The sequence below is a fragment of the Cricetulus griseus genome, chromosome X (genome assembly GCF_003668045.3).
Source record: "Cricetulus griseus strain 17A/GY chromosome X, alternate assembly CriGri-PICRH-1.0, whole genome shotgun sequence".
Taxonomy (NCBI): domain Eukaryota; kingdom Metazoa; phylum Chordata; class Mammalia; order Rodentia; family Cricetidae; genus Cricetulus; species Cricetulus griseus.
Genome location: NC_048604.1, coordinates 24685661 through 24706360, shown reverse-complemented (window position 1 = coordinate 24706360; position 20700 = coordinate 24685661). Strand labels below are relative to the sequence as shown.

At 36.3% G+C, this 20700-nt stretch overlaps 1 protein-coding gene across 1 annotated transcript in view; it reads right to left on the bottom strand.

The window, feature by feature from the left end:
- Positions 1 to 20700, bottom strand: part of LOC107977032 (teneurin-1-like) — a 312321-nt gene extending 291621 nt beyond the window's left edge. The window contains exon 1 of the mRNA XM_035449705.1: positions 20646 to 20700. The gene's annotated coding sequence lies outside the window, so the exon portion shown is untranslated. The remainder of the gene's footprint in view (positions 1 to 20645) is intronic.

Here is a 20700-nt window from a genome sequence, read left to right as displayed (position 1 = left end):
CGAATGCACCCACATTTGTAAAAGAAATATTACTAAAGTCAAACCACATATAAAACCACACACACTTATAGTTGGAGACTTCAACATACTGCTTTCACTACTTGACAGGACCACCAGGCAGAAACTTAACAAAGAAACAAAGGATCTAACAGAATTTATGACCCTACAGGGTTTAACAGATATCTATAGAACATTCCATCCAAACACAAAAGAATATACCTTCTTCTCAGCGCCACATGGCACCTTCTCTAAAATAGACCACATAGTTGGCAACAAAGCAAACCTCCACAGATACAAAAGAATTGAAATAACCCCCTGTATCTTATCAGATCACCATGCTTTAAAGCTAGAATTCAACAGCAATACAAATTGCAGAAAACCTACACACTCGTGGAAATTGAATAAAACCCAATTGTACCATTCCTGGGTTGAGGAAGATATGAAAAAGAAATTAAAGACTTACTAGAATTAATGAGAATGTAGACATAACATACACAAACTTATGGGACACTCTGAAAGCAGTGCTAAGAGGAAAGTTCATAGCACTAAGTGCCCACATGAAGAAACTGGAGAATAGTCACACTAGAGAATTGACAGAACAACTGAAAGATTTAGAGCAAAAAGAAACAAACTCGCCATGGAAGAGTAGATGCCAGGAAATAATCAAACAGAGTGCTGAAATAGATAAAGTAGAAACTAAGAAAACATTAAAAAGAATCAATGAAACAAAGAGTTGGTTCTTTGAGAAGATCAACAAGATAGACAAACCCTATCCAAATTAGTCAAAAGGCAGAGAGAGAGAGAGAGAGAGAGAGAGAGAGAGAGAGAGAGAGACAGAGACAGAGACAGAGACAGAGACAGAGACACACACAGAGAGAGAGACACAGAGAGAGAATGCTAATTAACAAAATCACAAATGAAAAGGGGGGATAAAACAAGGGACACTGAGGAAATCCAGAGAATCATAGGTCATACTTTGAAAACCTCTACTCCACAAAATTCAAAAATCTAAAGGAAATGGAGACTTTTCTGGATAGATATCATTTACCAAAATTAAACCAAGAACAGATAAGCAGTTTAAATGGACCTACAACCCCTAACGAAAAATAAGCCATCATCAAAAGCCTTCCAACCATAAGAAGCCCAGGGCCAGATGGCTTCATTGCAGAATTCTACCAGAAATTCAAACAAGACCTAATACCAGTACTCCTCAAATAGTTCCACACAGTAGAAACAGAAGGGACATTGCCAAACTCTTTTTACGAGTCTAAAATCACTTTGATACACAAGCCACACAAACATACAGCTAAAAATGAGAACCACAGATCAATATCCCTCATGAACATCGACGCAAAAATACTTAACAAAATATTTGTGAATCGAATCCAAGAACACATCAGAAAAATCATCCACTATTTTCAAGTAGGCTTTATCCCAGGGATGCAAGGATGGTTCAACATACGAAAATCCATCAATGTAATCCACCATATAAACAAACTAAAAAAGAAAAATCACATGATCATCTCACTAGATGCTGAAAAAGCCTTTGACAAAAGCCAGCATCCCTTCATGATAAGGATCCTAGAAGAGTAATAACAGGAACATATCTAAACATGATAAAAGCAATATATACCAAACCAACAACCAACATCAAACTAAATGGAAAGAAACTCAAAGCGATTCCTCTAAAATCAGGAACAAGACAAGGCTGTCCACTCTCTCCATATCTCTTCAATATTGTACTTGAAGCTGTAGCTAGAACAATAAGACAAGAAAAGGAGATCAAAGGGATACAAATTGGGATGGAAGAAGTCAAACTTTAAATATTTGCAGATGATATGATCATCTACATAAGTGACCCAAAAAAACTCTACCAGGGAAATCCTACAGCTGACAAACACCTTCAGCAAAGTAGCAGCATACAAAATTAATTAAAAAAATCAGTAGCCCTATTATATACAGATGATAATTGCAATGAGAAAGAAATCAGAGAAACATCAACTTTCACAATATCCACAAGCAACATGAAATGTCTCGGGGTTACTCTAACCAAAAAAGTGAAAGACCTATACAGTTAGAACTTTGAGGCTTTAAAGAAAGAAGTTAAAGAAGATAGCAGAAAATGGAAAGACCTCTCATTCTCTCGGATATGTAGAATCAACATAGTAAAAATGGCAATCTTGCCAAAAGTAATCTACAGATTCAACACAATCCCCATCAAAAACCCAACACAGTTCTTCACAGACCTTGAAAGAACAATACTCAACTATATATCGAAAGACAAAAAACCCAGGATAGCCAAAACAAATCTGTGCAATAAAGGGTCTTCTGCAGGCATCACCATCCCTGACTTCAAGCTCTATTATAGAGCCATAGTTCTGAAATCAGCTTGGTATTGGCACAAAAATGTACAGGTAGACCAATGGAATCTAATTGAAAACATTGATATTAACCCAGAAACCTACAAACACCTTATATTTGACAAAGATGCTAAATCTATAAAATGGAAAAATGGTAGCATCTTCAAAAAATGGTGCTGGCACAACTGGATTCGGACACGCAGAAGATTGCAAATAGATCCATATCTGTCACCATGCACAAAACTTCAGTGCAAATGGATCAAAGATCTCACCATAAATCCAGCCACACTGAACTTCTAGAAGAGAAAGTAGGAGATACTGTGAACAAATTGGCACAGGAGGCTGCTTCCTGAACATTATACCAGTAGCAAGACATTGAGATCTGCAATTAATAAATGGGACCTCCTGAAACTGAGAAGCTTCTGTAAGGCAAAGGACACAGTCAGTAAGACAAATCGACAGCCCACAGAATGGGAAAAGATCTTCACCAACCCTACATCTGAGAGAGGGCTGATTTCCAAAATATACAATGAACTCAAGAAGCTAGATACCAAAACACCAAACAATGAAATTAAGAAGTGGGGTGCAGGTGCTGGGCATTGGTGGTGCATGCCTTTTATCCCAGCACTTGGGAGGCAGAAGCAGGTGGTTCTCTGTGAGTTCAAGGCCAGTCTGGTATACATAGTGAGTACCAGGATAGGTGCCAAAGCTATACAAGAGAAACCCAGTCTCAAAAAAAAACCAAAAAAAAAGCAGGGTGCAGAATTCTCAACAGAGGAATCTGAAATGGCTGAAAGACACTTAATTAAATGCTCCAAATCCTTGGCCATCAGAGAAATGCAACTCAAAATGACTCTGAGTTACCATCTTACACTGGCCAGAATGGCAAAATTATAAAACACCAATGACAATCTATGCTGGAGAGGATGTGGAGAAAAAGGAACACTCCTCCATTGCTGGTGGGAGTGCAAACCTATAAGACCACTTTGGAGATCAGTATGGTGGTTGCTCAGAAAAATGGAAATCAGTCTACCTCAAGATCCAGCAATTTCTTTCTTGGGCATATTACCCAAATAATGCATGTCCATACAACAAGGACATATATTCATCCAAGTTCATAGCAACATTGTTTGTAATAGCTAGAATCTAGAAGCAACCTAGATGCCCCTCAACTGAAGAATGGATAGAGAAAATGTGGTACATTTATACAATGGAGTACTACTCAGCAGAAAAAAGCAACGGAATCTTGAAATTCGCAGGCAAATGGATGGAACTAGAAGAAACCATCCTGAGTGAGGTAACCCAGTCACAAATAGACAAACATACTCACGCATATATGAATTTTGGACATAGAGCAAAGGATTACCAGCCTACAATCCTCTTCACCAAAGAAATTAGGAAACACGAAGGACTCTAGGGGATAAATGCATGGACCCCAGTAATGGGAAGGGCCAGGATCTCCTGAGATAATTGGGAGCATGTTGTTCGTGGGGCGGGAGCTGCCAGAAAGAGAGGAGGAGAAGAGGGGAGAGCAGGAAATGTAGTAGCAGAAATGTTGAGTTGGGGGAAGAATAGAGGAGAGCAGGATGAGAGATACCATATCAGATGGAGCCATTATGGGTCCAAGGAGAGATCTGGCACTAGAGATATTTCCAGAGATCTACAAGCATGACATGAATTGACAATCTAGGTAATGGTGGAGAGGATAGCCTAAATGCCCTTCCCCTATAATGAGACTAATGACTACTTTTTATGCCATCCTAGAGCCCTCATCCAGTGGTTGATGGAAGCAGAGGCAGACACCCACAGATATACACTGAACTGAATTCTGGTACCTAGTTGCAGAGAGGGTTGAATGAAGATCATAGGGGTCGGTACCAGGCTGGTGAATCCCACAGAAACAGCTGGCCTGAACAAGGGGGAGCACATTGACCTCAGACTGTTGTCTGGGAGGTTAGGGGGCCTCTGCTAGTGGATTAGTATTTTTCCCTGGTGTAGGAAGGGACTTTGAGAGCCCATCCCACTTCTCAGCCTGGACACATGTGGGAGGGCCTAGGACGGCCAAGGATGATGTGGTGGACTTTGGGCAGACCTGGTCGAGGGCCCCTCCCAGCTTGTGGAATGGAGGGTGGATGGGGTTGGGCGTAGGTGGGAGGTTAGGCGGAGGGGGAGGGGGAGGGGAGGGAGAAGGAGGAGGGATTGACATGTGAAGCAAGCTTGTTCGAAATTTGAACTAATAAAAAATTTACAAAAGGCACAATTTACTCTGGGTAGACCCAGAATAATCAGAGAAGTATTTTCAAAGGGTATATAAATCATTCTTGATGTCAGAAGTTTGAAGCAGTACAAGTTCTATTCTTGATTTGAAGAAATAAGCTGTGATGTACTTGTAGTTATAAAGAAATTTATTTTTCAAGAACTGCGTGTAGATTATTCCCTGATCAACCGTCAGAGGAGGTTGTTAAGTCCAGCCAATAGTATAACTACAGCCTTGTGAGGTGCTAAGAAGAAAAACAGTTTAAATCATGTCCATAATTTGGACTTTAAGAATTTTTGAAATATTAACTTGTTTATATTATCAGTCATTCAGATTGTAAGAGCCCTGTATTTATCCATAAAAAAGGAAAATCTATTCAGGCCATCCTTAAGAGAAAGTAGTTTGAGGGAAAAAACTGTATGTATCTTTTGCCCCTCTATGTGTGGCTAGTGCTTGGGCAAGTACATTACAGGAATGCTTGCAGGCTTAACTGGATTGCTTCTACTTGAGTATTCGGTATTATACTGCACCTCCTGCTGAAGCTGTTTCTTACTAAGGATGTAAAATGCAATATACTGACTTCAGTTTTGTCACATATTTTTCACCAGAGTGGCAAAAATTAGACACACATGAAAAACAGTGGGAGTTGTATACCTACTTATCAATGCATGAACCTGAAAAATGACCACATTCCTTTTAAAGATGGCAATAATGTAGGAAGAAAAAATAATTCAGAAATCCAATTACAATGAACTGACTAACAAACTGGCTATGGTGGCCACACTTGGCTGGCATAAATCAGAGTTATTTTCCTCTTTCTTAATTTGCTTCGCAGTCAGACTTTGACTTTGCTTTTAAACGAACTGGGATATCTAGTATATATCTGACCGTCAGATATTTTTAAATAGCTTTAGTCTTATCTCAAAACTATATCTCCACAGCCCATCTTAATTTGCTTAACTAAAATACAATTCTTTGAAGGGCTAAGCTTCAATTCAAGACCATGGACTTCCTCATTTTATAAAATTCTCAAGAATATATTCCTTTGAGGAAGTTAAATAAGCCTGCAAGATGAGTAAGAGGTTACGAACCTGTCTTGTCATTTGCTCCATATCTTCTGAAATGCTTTTTTTTTAAACTTTCTATAATCTAACAAAACTAAGGGGTCAATGAGACATATCAATTGCAAGTCTTTACATTTCTACTTATTCTAATCTATCAACCTTGAATGTATTCATTTTCCAAAGCTCAAATCATTATGACATTTTGGAAGTACTTTCCCATATATAAACCAAAAGAAAACCAGCGGCATATTTGTCTCTGATTTAAAATCAGCTCATGTATACTTTTAATATGCTATAATTACCTTGTACTATAGAGGTTATTATTTTGTTTGCTTGTTTCATGTCCCGTCTTCCCTGGAAACACATTGAGTATAAAAATTATCCTTTATGCAAACTAACTGTCCTGTTATTCACTATAGCTCACAGATTGTTCTTCCTTCATGTGGTATAGATTGGATTAGTCAGATGATTTTCTGTTTTGTAGTTGTTGTTTGTCAACTTGATACAAGCTAGAGTTTTCTGAGAACAGGCCTATAGGCAAGCCTGAGAGTTATTTTCTTAATTAGTGACCTACATGGGAGGGCAGATGACTATGGGCACTGCCACTCATGAGAAGGTTGTCCTGGGATATATAAGAAAGCAGGATGAGCAAGTCTCTGGGAGGAAGCCTGTAAGCAGCATTCAGACTTTGCCATGAGTTACTGCTTTGACTTCCCTCAAATATGGACTGTAATATGGAAGGATGAGCCAAGTAAATCTTTTCCTCTCTAAGGTGCTTTTGGTCATTTTGTAGTCTCACAGCAATAGAAATCATAACTAAATCACTTTTGATATTAGAATTCTAGAAAAGAAAAATCCTAAGTCTGAGGGTAGATATCAGGAAACATGGCTTTTGGAAACTGACTAGACCATGAGGATCTCTTAAATTGGACAAATGCCCTTAAAATGATGTTCCAGAGAGACCTTTAACCCTTTACATTATGTGATGACATGGAGAGAATGGGCCATCTGTGAAGCTAATGGCCAGTCATTACAAGACAATGAATTTGCTAGCACCATGATTATGGACTTCCTAGCAACCAGAACTATGAGAAATAAATTTCCTTTTTTAAAAAATAAGCTACAAAGAATAGTGTATTTTTTGTAGAAGTCCAAGTTGACTAAGACATGAGGATTTACTTTCTTTTATCTACCCAATAAGTTGGCCTCCTATGAAAAGTAGCTACCTTTGTACACTCCAATTTCCTTCGATCCTAATGATAGGGGATTAGCATCTTAAGTACTTGACAATTTTTTCATTCTTTATAAAGTCCCAGATTTCCTGAAGGAAATGGAATAAGACATAGTTCTGTATTTAAAAAGTCTTATGCAGTATATGTGGGGAGACAATTTTAACACGATAAACGTATCAGATACCTAGATAAAAATAGATTTTCAAGATGTTGTAAACATGTAAACTATGGCTTCCTGACTACATACATACTGTTGGGAAACTTAGGAAATCATATAGGAGTTAGGATCATTGTAAACATGTAATGGGCCTTAAAGTATGGGTAGAATTTTATAAAATAAAGAGAATAAAAATAGAGGTCACTAAGACTTACTACTTCTCAAAGAATTATGGGGCATGCAAAGAAATTAAAGATGATCATCCTAAATTCCTCATCTTATATGGGTAACCAACCCAGACATAGTAGCTGACTTACCAAAGGTCCCACTGTGGATGCTTGCAGCGCTGGGAAAGATTCTGCTTTGTTTCTATCATTTTGAGTCGTCTCCTACAACCTCGCTTAAATTACATAGAAGCTGTTGTTTGTTTTCCATTTATGTCAGGGAAGATGAGCTCAGATGCATAATTTCTCACTAGAAAAAATGCCCTGTTAAAACATCGTCTAGACCAGCATTTTTTTTAAACCAGAAACTGGAAATGTTGACGCTATAATCATAAAACCTCAACCAGGACTATTGCATTTGAAAAACAACAGTGAAAAAGATGTCTTCTGAGAAGAAGCAGGCGTGAAACCAGAATAACATATCTATTATAGACTTCCAGTTCCAGACATTTGAGTTACGTCATCATACACACAAGGAACAGGATTTCCCCTGAAATTTAAGCAAGCTTATTTTATGAATGAATTAACACTTTTTCTCCTCTACATTATCTAATGGATTGAGGAAGCATATTTCCCAGCACAGACTATAGTGATTTCTTTCTATTTTATGTGCTGATCTTTGATCCGCAGCACCAACTTTAATTTATGTTCAAGCAACATCTGAGCTGCAAGAAACTCAGAGTACTGACATCCAGCATGATAAACCACATAGCTGTAAGCAAACTTATAAATTAAATTATTTAAGCATCCCTATTTAATTTTCAGCATCTCTAAGGACGAGATGACAGACTGAAGTGTGTCAAGCCCAAAGAAAGCAGCCTAAGATCATTTCAAACATGACATTTAAAGTAATTCAATAATATTCCACATTTTCCAAACAGACCTGAAAACACTGTTCACCCTAGCAATATAATTTGTAGTACACTGAGTAGAATCCTCCCATACTGTCCCACAAGAAGTATAATTTAGCATGGGCATAAAATTGCACTTAGATATTCAGTTATTATCTTAAATATAGGACTATGTGGAAAAATCTCAGCATCATGGGTACAGTCTAATATATTGAAATGAATAAAGCATGTCAACAGAAGATATTTGTTCTCCTCTTTGGTTAGCACAGTTCTGTCTCTGAAATTCACTCGTTAATGTATTCACTATGATTTCGATAAATACATGTGTAAGATGCTGTTGTAGCCACTGACTAGTCATTACATATAATGTCTATATGGATACCATCTCCACGGAGCATTTTCTCTGAGCTCATTGGGTAAAATGTTCTGATTGTCCATGTAAAGCATTAGAAATGTACTAGTTTCATCCCTTCCCTTCCGTTTGTTAAAGATTTGTCCAGTTTTTTTCTTTTTCTTTCTATTAGTGTTTGCTGTTTTGGATGTGAACCATGTATGTGTGCAGTGCATACAGAGGCCAGAAGAGAACATCAGAACCTCTGGGGCTGGAATTGCAGGTAGTTGTATGCTACCATTTGAGTGCTTGCACATGAACCTGGGTGTTCAGCAAGAACAAGTGTTCTAATTACTGAATTATCTCTCCAACTCCACTTTCCCAAAAATATATACAGCAACTTCCCTAAGAGAAAACACTTACACAGGAGAAAAGCTGTACTCAAAATGTCTCCTTTAGAAGTGAGTAGATCCTTCTCGCTGGAAGGAGTAAATTGCTCTTTGATAAACAACAAAAGCAAAATACATTGAATCCCTGCCATGAGCAAAGCAACATCACAAGCTTTAGGAAGATATTCATAAGTAAGTTGTTAAACTGTGTATGGAGGAAAGGGACAAAAAAGTAAAAAAAAAATAGTAAAATAGAGAAATGAACTTTCTAAGAAGACAGTGGGCCATGTTGTCTCACTGTACATGGAAAGCCAAGTTGAATTTTTATCTGGCCAATGCTTACTTGGTAGATTTCTTAGAATTTGGAAGTGTAATGTATTTCATCTGATACTAGACACATTAACAAATAGTATTTTTCTTTAAACTGACCATTCATTTACAAGTTAGCCCTTTTAGTAAGCTCTACATAAATCACTGATACATGGAACTCAATGTTCCCATCAGTAATGAAGGAGGCATTTTTATTCAAATATAGTGGGATGTTCAGCTCCCAGGATAATGATTAAGTCAAGATCTCCTTTTTTATTCTGCAGACAAAGCAGATACCATACTTACAGTTTAGGCTCTCGGGGACAAAAATCTTAATGGAGGCCAAGATTTCCTCAGACTTTATGGAAATAACCTTTAAAAAAAGTTTTCATTCTATGGTCCTTCTCTATGGCACTCTGATTTCTTTTTCCTCAGGTCAGAGTATTCTTGACAGGGCCTCCCACTCCTTTGCTATTCTTTAATAGTAGTGTGATTCCTCACTTCTCTTTCTAATGAATATTTCATCTGTCTGAAGGAATAATCATTGCATGTTTATGAAATGACAAAATGACTTACAAAAATGTATTTAACTGAAAATCAGCCTTTCTTAGAATTACCAAAGGATCTTATTTCAGCTCTTTGTTCCACCTCCTCAAACTACTGTCAGCAGTAAAAAGAACATTAACTTCATGCACTCTTATGATTAAAACTATAATCGTGGTACAAATTAGAAAGCACAGATGACACAATGACACATCCTACAGGATGTTGTGGTAAGCTTAGTAAAAATATTACAGCATCAATCAAGGTTCTTTTAACAAAGAAACTTAGAAAATTAGATAAAAATGAGGGCAGTGGAAATTTGCGTGACTTATATTAGCTTTTATTGAAAAGACTGAATGATATAGTTTATATCATTTCCATTACAAAGATCTAGTCAGCTGTATCATTTAAAAGGCATCCTTTAAAATTAAAATACATGTACAGATATACAAATCTGCACAAAAATAAGTAGCTGGTATGTTTTCAGTCAACTTTGTTTAATTATCCTAGTTATATTGTTTAAGTTTATGTTTGTCGGAATCCTAGTGAAAACAGGATTCTATTTGAAGGCCACTAGTTTGACACCTATTCTATAGAAAATGCCATCACTTTTGCACAATGTGTGTCACACGTTATAGGATTTCATTTCCTTTTGTACTTACTTCAGAATTTTTGTCATTAATTTTCTTTTTAAAGGTGTAGGGGAAGCTGTAGCCACGCCTTCTTAGGGGCTGGCTACAAGAGTACCTGAGGGCTTGTGAGGGCGTGGTCAGAGTGAGTAGGGGGACTGCGTTTTCGGTTTCGGTTTCTCTTTGCTTCTTGCTGTACAGACTACCACCGGCTGGCTGGTTCGCTCTGTAAGTAAGGCTTTTCCCTATTAAATACCCTTATATTTCTACCTGACTCTGTATTGGTAATTTCTTACTATATAAAGGGAAAATACTTCGATTCTCAATTCTTTTTGGAATTGCTTTAGGATGGTGAAATAGTGGTTTTAAATTTATTGTGGTAAGATGGAGAATTAAGAAACGATTTGCCTTTGGCTTACTGAAAGGCACATTGTTGCATTCATCTGTCAGATTAGCAATATCAAGGAGTTGAAATAATAATACTTTCATGGAAGAACCTCTGCTCAGGGAGAATTTCTAGAAACCATAAGCATCATCTTCATCAACTCTCACCCCACTACTTAAGCATCCTGTTGGTAAACATGAATGCCTTTCAGATTATAGTTTATCTGTAGGAATTTAGCAAATGCATTAAACTTCGCATTTAATCTTATATTTGCTTTCCAGTGTTTGTTTCTTTCTTTCTTACTACCTTTATGTTTTCTAGGCAAGTACCAACAGAACAATATTTCTATTTTCCTTGAAAGGTCATTGCTAAATGTTACAAGAAACTGAATTTAATCTACAAGTTGGGTTTACTATGAGCCTTGTGGATAGAAGCAGATGGTCTCTAGCTTATTCACAAATTACAAATACGTAATTAGTCTCAAAAGAATAAATGGCACTGTTCATTTTGTCTTTTTCATTGAAGTTTTGGGAAAGAAAGGTTGTAAATAGCTGTCATATAATATTTCTGCCCTCCACATTGAGAAGATTCTATAGATTCATGGAACAATAAGAGCATTGAGACATACAGTATATCAGGATTTGCATGTCTACATACATGCAAGGCAACAATGCATGTGTAATCAACTTACCAATAATAACTCCCCTTTGCAACAAAATCAATTCTATTAATTTGAACATTTTGCTTAACATTTATGTGTTCTACCTTGGTTTAAGGCATTTTCTTCTCTACCTTCATCCTTAAGAGACGGCAAAAGGACAACTTACATGGAACTCTCTCCTTAACAGCATGGATATTCTGCTATCCTTTGACTTTTCTTTTCTTTAAAGAACACTAATGTAGAGAAAATTAGGTCATATGAGTGTTCAAGGGGAACTTAAAAGAGAACATGCTTTGGATTCATTGGTCTATACTATTAAAGATGATTGTCAACTATAAGCCAGTTTGGCATTAAGAAAACCTTATTGGATTGCCTGTTTAATGTGCAGAAAAGTCACTAAATTAAAGTGCATTCTGACTACATTTGTCACACACATGTGCATGCATACAGACAGTATTAGTTGAATATACTTACAGAACAATCACTTGTTAGTAATACACATGTATGTATCATGTATAACAAAGGATTCAGAAAGGAAGCAGCTAAAGTAATAATAACTTTACATGGTGACATAGCTAGAAGAACCCCCATTCCCACCTCTACATGGCCTTTTCTGTTTTGCATAAGAAGCTAGTGACCAAGCTGCCACAAGGGCATAAGCTTATTTTAAGTTAATTTCTAAAGCCTAATTTCTCTTTTCAGGTTCTCTCACTTAAATGTTTCTCAGGTTCCCTAAATTCAACAGATATAAAATGGGGCCCATTATGCCCCTCATATTTACAAATCTGCAATCTCACTTCTTGTCTTTGAATAAAACCAATGCAGATAAATACGAGTTAGGTGGCAACAGCAGAAGCCTGCACAAAATGCAAGGTCAAATTGTCTGCAAAGGTAGAATACAATCTTATAATAAATCCTGCTTAGAGATTTTCACCTGTCTGTTCGTTGCTAACGATATGAACATTTTTTTTTCTTAAATTTATGCCTAAACTTCCTCATAGAAATACCAGATATAAGCTTCATTTATTTGGTCTTCTAAGCCTTTTTTTTAAACCTGTATCTATTAAGTTCCCTATGCTGGTCAGTTACGCATAGCATATTTAAAAGCCCATGATCTTTAAAGTATATTCCATGGACCTGTGCCATCAGTATTCCCTGAGAATATGTTATAAATAGAGCATCTTAGCCATTACCCAGACCAGGTTAAATAGGGACTCAGATGTGTGGATCAGAAAATTTTGTTTTAACAAGCCTTCCACCTAACAGTAATGTACTTTCAAGTTGAGAACCATTGATGATGTGTGTCCCTCTGCCAGGATCTCCACAATCTTGTCCTTAACATTTCTTCTTTCCTTGTGTATGGAAATAGTCTTCTGACTGGTTTTCTCGTCTCCATTTTTGACTCCTCTATGTTATACTACCAGAAGGATGGACTCTATGCTCTAAAAGTGATTATTATAATCTTGCCCTAGTTACTCCTTATTTATGGTAGTGAATTTTAAATTATGTTCTCAGGCATGCCTATTTTAAAGGCTACCTTATTACAAGACAAAAAATAAATGTTAATAAACAAGCTTTCAAATCTTGCAAACATTAGCAAGATTTGAGGTCTTGCAAAATGAGGTCTTCCTTAGTAGGACACATGCTATATATGTCCTTGTGTAACTGTCTGAGGCAAAGGTCTTCATACTGCCAAGTGTCCATATTTTACACTAAACATTAGTGGTATACAAGTATGTAGGTTTTTTTCAAAGGTCATTAGTTGGCTTTGGGGGGTATTTTCTTTTGCTTAAGCATCTCCACACCCCTACCATTATGTTCTTATGGTAATATTAAATTACCATTCAATAATCTAATTGCCCATCTTGACAGATCTACTACTGCCAGCATTATCTCATTTGTAAAGACTTTTCAGTGCTCTCTAATCAGTTGTTGCTGATTTCCCTTCCAGATTAAATTGTCACCAATTTGTTTCCTTACTGTATCAATAATAATAGTGCGAATAATAGCCAATATTCATTGAGCATGAAATATACTAGTTTATATGCTATGAAATTGTGCAAATTGCTTTTTATGCTATGCTATTTCACTAAAAACCTCACACATGCATCATTTATCAGACATAATTATTATCTCTATTATCAAGCTAAAGAGACCAAGTCTTAAATATATTCCTTTTTACCTACCTTTTCAAGTTGAACAGTGACATATATAAAGGAATTGGTTTACTACTTGTACTTAAACCCTAAAAATATAGAGTTAATCCCTATACCAAAAATAAATATAGTATAAAAAAAGAACACATTCTCTCCAAGAAATTCAATAAAACAGACAAAAAAGAAACATATTTTTTCTCATTGTCTGGAAGGAGACCTGAACAAAAATAGCATCATAAAATCTTTGTGTAATAGAACATACATGCAATTAGCAATAGAAATTCAAAAAAATAGAAAATCACATTCACATACTTCAGGAGCCCCATTTTACATATGAGGTTACATATGAAAAATGTGGAAGGCTGAATTTAAAGACAATAATTAATATGACAGTAAAATTTCCAATACAGCTCAGCACTTAAGTGATATCATAGGTCTTTATGACTGCTTTCAGTCAGGTAGATACACAATGAGAATCAGGTATAAAAGGCAGAGCAGGATTCAGTAACATCTATTTTGGTGAGGAAAGAAAGGAGCTTAAAGGTGGGGCTTATAAAACTAGTGGCTAATGAGAAGGGGAGAAGAGGAGGGGTGAGGAGGACATGAGGGAGCAGAAAGGATAAGTCAGGGGAAGAATAGAAGAAAACAAGAAAGGAGATACCATAATAGAGGGAGACATTTTAGGCTTACAGAGAAATCAGGCACTAGGAAAATGTCTAGCGATCTACAAAAATGACACCAGCTAACAATCTACGCAACAGAGGAGAAGCTACCTTAAATGCCACCCCCTGATAATGAGATTGATGACTGACTTATGTGCCACTTGATAGCCCTCATCCAGCAGCTGGTGGAAGTAGAAGCAGACACCCACAACTAATCACTGAACTGAATTGGAATCTAGATGCAGAGAAGGACGAGTGATGAGCAAAGGGGTCCAGACCAGGCTGGTGAATCCCACAGAAACAACTGACCTGAGCAATGGGGAGCTCTTCATCTCCAGACTGATAGCTGGGATACCAGCATGGGACTGATCCAGACCCCATGAACATGGGTTTCAGTGAGGAGACTTTGGAAATCTACAGGACCTCCTATAGTAGTTCAGTACTTTTCCCTAGCATAGGTGTGGACTTTGGGAGCCCATTCCATATAGAGGGATACTCCCTGAGCCAAGACACACAGGGGTGGGCCTAAGCCCTATCCCAAGGAATATGATAGAATCTGATGACACCCTATGGAAGGCCTCACCCTCCAGGGGGCGCAGAAAGGATATGTGATAGGTAGGGTTTTAGTTCAGGGGGGTAGTAGGGGAGGAGGGGAGGGAGAGGGAACTAGGATTGACATGAAAAATAATCTTGTTTCTAATTCAAATAAAAAATCAAGCAATTTCCAAAAAAACAACAAAAATAATATATAAAAAAGAAAATGGGTATTGCCAGGAGATGGTAGCACACGCCTTTAATCCCAGAACTGGGGAGCTTCGAGGCCAGCCTGGTCTACAAATCTACACAGAGAAGCCCTGAATTGGAAAAGAAAATAGGAATTGTAAAAAGTATGATGTTAAAGCTACTACATTCAAACTACTATTAGTTTTCAAAAAGGAGGGAGAGAAGAGATGGGGATAAGGCAGGACAGAGTTCAGGGAGGACAGGAATGATCCTTGATTACAAAAACATTTCTGAGCATTTGTAAGGAAGAGGCCAAAAACATACGACTCCTTTTCCACCTTATGTTCAAATCCCTACCTGCTGCTTCTTAGAAACTCCATGCCAGAAAACCATATTAGGAATGCAGTACTTCCAGCCTTTTCATGGCTGTAGGTGTCCCCAGAAAGAAGAAGAAAAAAGACTCCTTCTCATTGAAACATAGTCCTTGTATACTAAACATGAAAAGAGAAGATTTTAGGACAAGCATATGGGAAGAATATTCTCAAGTGATGCATAAGAGTCCAGAAAGGTCGAACTTCTCCCTGAGAATGAGACTGATAGAAATTGTCAGGGTTTTCAAAGACCTACTATATAGCTGCAGTTCTGAAGAACTGACCTAAAGGCTGTCCTGCAATTGGTGTGGGAGTAGAACATGATCACTGGACAAAATACCTCAGAAGTTACATGAACTGTGTCTATCAGCCATGATGATTGGATTATATAACTAGACACTGTCAAGTTTTCTCAAGAACTTCAATGTAGTCTAATAAATTAATGAAATTTTGATGGTATGAAAGAAGACAGAATTATCTCAGAATCCTTGAAGTCAAAAGTCTCAAATGGTTCTTTGTAGGCTAAAATTAAGACAACAGCAGGCTGAATATCTTTCTTGGGGCTTCAGAGTGTAATATGCATCCGTGCCTCTTTTAAATTCCAGAGACTGCTCAATATTCCTTGGTCCTTTCCTCTATATTTAAAGGTGCTAATATCAGGTCAAGTTCTTCTCATGCTGTAATCTTTCTGTGTCTCTATGCTGTCGAGGATTTTTTGTTTTGTTTTGTTTTGTTTTTAAAGGACAATGTAATTATACTGATTCTAGACCGATAACCCAGATAACCTGCGTAACTTATAGTCATGTGATTAGCAACTTTAATTGTGTATGCCATCTTAATTCGTCCTGTCATATGACATGGAATTGTCATAAATTCTAGAGATTAGAAGATGAGTTTGGACAGGGAAATCTGCCTAACATAAGCTGTGATTCTTGAAAAGTATTTGAATGTGGAGCTATGTTATATCACATGTTATTGATTTATGGGTTTTGATATATGAATCCTTTTCAATGCATTTATATAGCATGTACCAAAACATTGACTGCTTAGTATAATATATATGTATATGTATGTCAACCCTCAACTACATACCATGTGTTTCTGAGTGTAGAACCTGCCCATGCTGATGCTTGTTTCACTAGAACTTAGCACCATGCTCAGCACATTGTAGAAAACTAATGTGTCCTAGTAATACATAAATGAATGAAAGCCATTCCTTTGGAAATGCACGGTTGTAGTGTTGTATTTTTGTTACTTAATTCACAGCTATACATATTTCAAAAAATGCATCTAGTGCTAAATGGGGGAAAATGAATATATACTACTTAAAATCCATTTTCGTAGATGTCAGAGGCATTTTACTATTATTTTTAAATTGGATCATTCATCAGCGGAATAAGGAACAAAAGAAAGTTAAGTACTTCCCTTAAACTATCTGAATTTTTACTTCCATTTCATTTCAAATCAATAAGGTGAAAGTCACTTTTAAAACATTATGATTCATGAACTTCAATTACTGCTCCTTCTCTTGGTTTGATCAGATAGCCATCTTTATATAGTACCTGAATTGTTGGTATTTTATTGCATTGCCACATCTCATTATTATGTATTAAATACTATTATTTATAGCCACTACTTAATCTGATGTGAGACAGAAAATATTATTGAAGGCTTGGTACTTCAGGAATATACATTTTATAGGGATGAAGGAATGACTAAGAAGAGTCAATGGACCTTCAGCTGCCCCTCAGCTCATTAACTCCAAGTGGTTATTTGCTCCTAGGCACTGTCCTGTGCCCAGGATGTTATTGCTGTGATATGTAGATAAAGGAGAATATATTTTGAATGCTTTAATGTGCACACAATGCTCATGAAAGGTGCCAGATTGAAAGCATTGGAGTTTGAAGTCATTGGGTTATGCACTCGGCTGATTTCAAGGTACAGAGAGATGCTTGACCTTGAATGACCACCTAGAAAAAGGGAAGAAACATACAGCTTGCTGAACTTTAAGAGACACAGAGAGAATCAGCATGGAAATTTCCCACAGTTAAGCCTTTTACTAAGAAGGAAAACTTGAAACAACTAGCTAAACTTAGACATCAATCTAATTAGTATAATGCCAATGTAAGTACGGGGTGGGATGAGTGGGTGCTAGTGGTTTAAGAATACATGATAGCTTGATTTCAAAGAGAAGCAAATATCCTATTACCAATTTATTTGAACCACTTAACAGAAAATTTTGCACAGATGCTTTGTTTGTGTATTTTTCAATTTAACCAGCAACTGACTACATATGTAAACCTGAGAAGTTTCCTTATTTTTGTGTGTGCATATGTTTGTGGGGGGTGTATCTGTGGGTGGGTGAATGTGATTATGTGCACAGTTGCATGGGAAAGCCGGAGGTCACATGCAGGTATCTTCTGGTCTTAATGACTTTTATATTGCTGTGACAAACCAACATGCCCAATGCAATTTATAAAACAAGGCATTTAATTTGAGGGTTCATGGTGTCAGAGAATGAGTCCATGATCATCCTGGAAATGAGAATGGCAGCAGGCAATCACACAGTGCTAGAACAGCACCTGAGATCTTCTATCTGACCCACAAATATGTGGCAGAAAGAGCTAACTGGGAATAGAATGACCTGAAACCTCAAATCCCAATCCTAGTGATTCAACTCCTCCAACAAAGCCAAAACACCTAATCCTTCACAAACAGTTCCACCAATTAGGGATCGAGCATTCAAATATGATTCTATGGGAGCCATTCTCATGCAAATTATAACACTTCCCCAATCACTTTCTTTTTTCTTTAGGACATTTTAATATACTTTAAAACATGTTTGTTTATGTCACATTACATAGACAAATATATACAGGTATAACATATGAATGCACGTGGTGCTAGGAATTAACCCAGGACCTTGCATATACTAGTGAATAGGTGAACTACATCTTTATCTCTGGATACATTGCTATATTTTGATATATTTGGAAGTACTAGTACATTTCATCAGATACTTGGAGATGATGTAAATAAAATGTTTATTGAATCAACCCCTCTTTTTTTTTTTTTACTGGGTTCTAGCAAGGCTTGAATGTTGACGGTTTATTCTATCTCGTCAAGAAATCTAGAAGTAAACTACTTCTGACACTGGTTTAAAAGTTTTCTGAGGACTTATTTGTTAATCTTGGTTGCTATTCAGAGCCATCTCCCACGTAGTTTAAATAGTTTGATTTCTAACCTGTGACTTATTGGTGACTATCAAAAAGAACAGACAAGTGTCTACAAACAAAGAAAATGCCCATTTGCTGCTAAAGAAATGTTCCTTTGCTTTCCCCAATGCAAATGTTAAGCTCATTTTGGACTAGTGCCCTTTGTACTAACTTGTTCATTTATTAATCGCATTAGTTTCACATTGGATTCTTCCCATTTTCATTCAATAAATCCATTGGCATTAATTGCTTTTTTCTCCATTTTTTATTTAAATTTAAACTAGAGGATCACTCACCGTACCTCCTTCAATCTGACTGATTCAGCGACAATCTATGGGCAGCAAGCTCCGGGTATCTTTTTAGGTACTTCAGTATAACATGCTTTATAAAAGTGAGTTCAGGAGATCAAACCCAAGTCACAATTAAGCTACAGGTACTTTACAAAGGTACCCATCTCTCTAGAGCCAACAACCCACCACAATTTTGAAATAAAGGATTTTTGAGCAGGGAGAAATCTGATATTATTTGTCTCAAAGTTTTTATCATAGATGAGAAAACTAAAGAGAAATATCCAAGTAAAAATGTATTATTAATATAAGACTAGGAGTAGAGTGCAGCTTTTCTGGCCAACAGCAAAGACTTTTCTACTATGCCATGTTTTCTCTAGAAAGAAGGAAACCTAGATACTCTCTGAAACATCTATCTATTCGGTGCCAATAATTTTTGTAACTGTGCATCCTTCAGGTCTGTCAGAGATATTTCCCCTTAACTATGCTCTATTTAATCACATTAGTTATAAAGCTTTCTTAGTATGAGAGATATGCTAATAACACACAATAGGCACATATGCATCTTACAAATTAAGAGAATTACTTTCACAAATGATACATTATGTGAAAATTTTACTTCTTTCCTATGGAAATTTTCTTGTAAGTTTGTCATTTGATTTTCCTATCATAATTTTTTGTTGTGTAATTATCTTACCCCTTTCACATTATTAATCTCCTAAAGAGAATGCATTTAGAAAAATGGTTAAATAGAATAATGAGTCATATTACCACAATTGGCCAATATATTTTAAGTTCATGTTACAGGTTTGTTATAACTAGTAAATGACATATTTAATACAATATTTTCAGTTTTATTATAGTTTTCAAAATGTATTACAAATTCTAAGATTTCAGAGATTTCTGGGTTTTTTTATACTTCTATATTTATGTAGTTTTAAAAGTATCAAGTGATGTCAAAGAGTTACCAGCTTACCACAAATTCCAATAATCCTTTTTTTTCCACATGGACTAAGAATTCATATTTCATTAATGGTGTATAGCAATGCCACAGATAGGCACCATTTCTTTTTAAAGCAGGGCTATCTGTTTCCCAGTTACTAAGAACTGAATAATGACTAACATTTTATTAAAATTAAAAACTGTGAGGTATGCTACAAAAATTTCCACACTTTTATATATTCTACCAAAGAGAGGACTGACTCTAAAGCATTTATGCAGTACTCTAGTTGAATAATAGCTATATTACTTATTTATCAGAAGAAAGGGTACAATGATTTTTCATGGTAGTTTCTTAGTAAATATTCATTGGACATGTGGATGGATAAATGATGAAAAGAAGGAAAACTGAAGGGTAAACAAATTAATGCAATAACTTAGTCAATATTCAAAAATTTATATTTAAATATTTCACTTGTGACTTTTGAAAAATCATAATATGTATTTCAGGAGGCAAATTTTGTTCTGTAGTACATATTCTGAATGGAAATATTTGTCCTACTGACAGAAACAACATATTTATAATAGTTCATGAGAACTATTAAATAATTTTGCAAATATCCTCATTGGTAACTGCTATTCCCACCACTCTACAGAGGGTCCCATTAGTCATGAAAACTCCTGGCTTTAGTCTCTGTGTATAAAAAATGTCACATAATTTATTCAAATTTCAGGACAGTTTGATCATTTTATTTTGCAAATACTCTTACAATAATGGGCTACATAAACATGTTTACCCGTAAAATGAACAATGAGATTTCAAAATTTTAAAGTATGCATTTCAGTTAAAAGACACTGAAAAAATATACCCTATTATAATTTAAAGGAGATTGTACATACCTTGTTAGATCCAGAAGATAAGTTAAGCAGAATAATGGTCACCCTTGCAATTCCT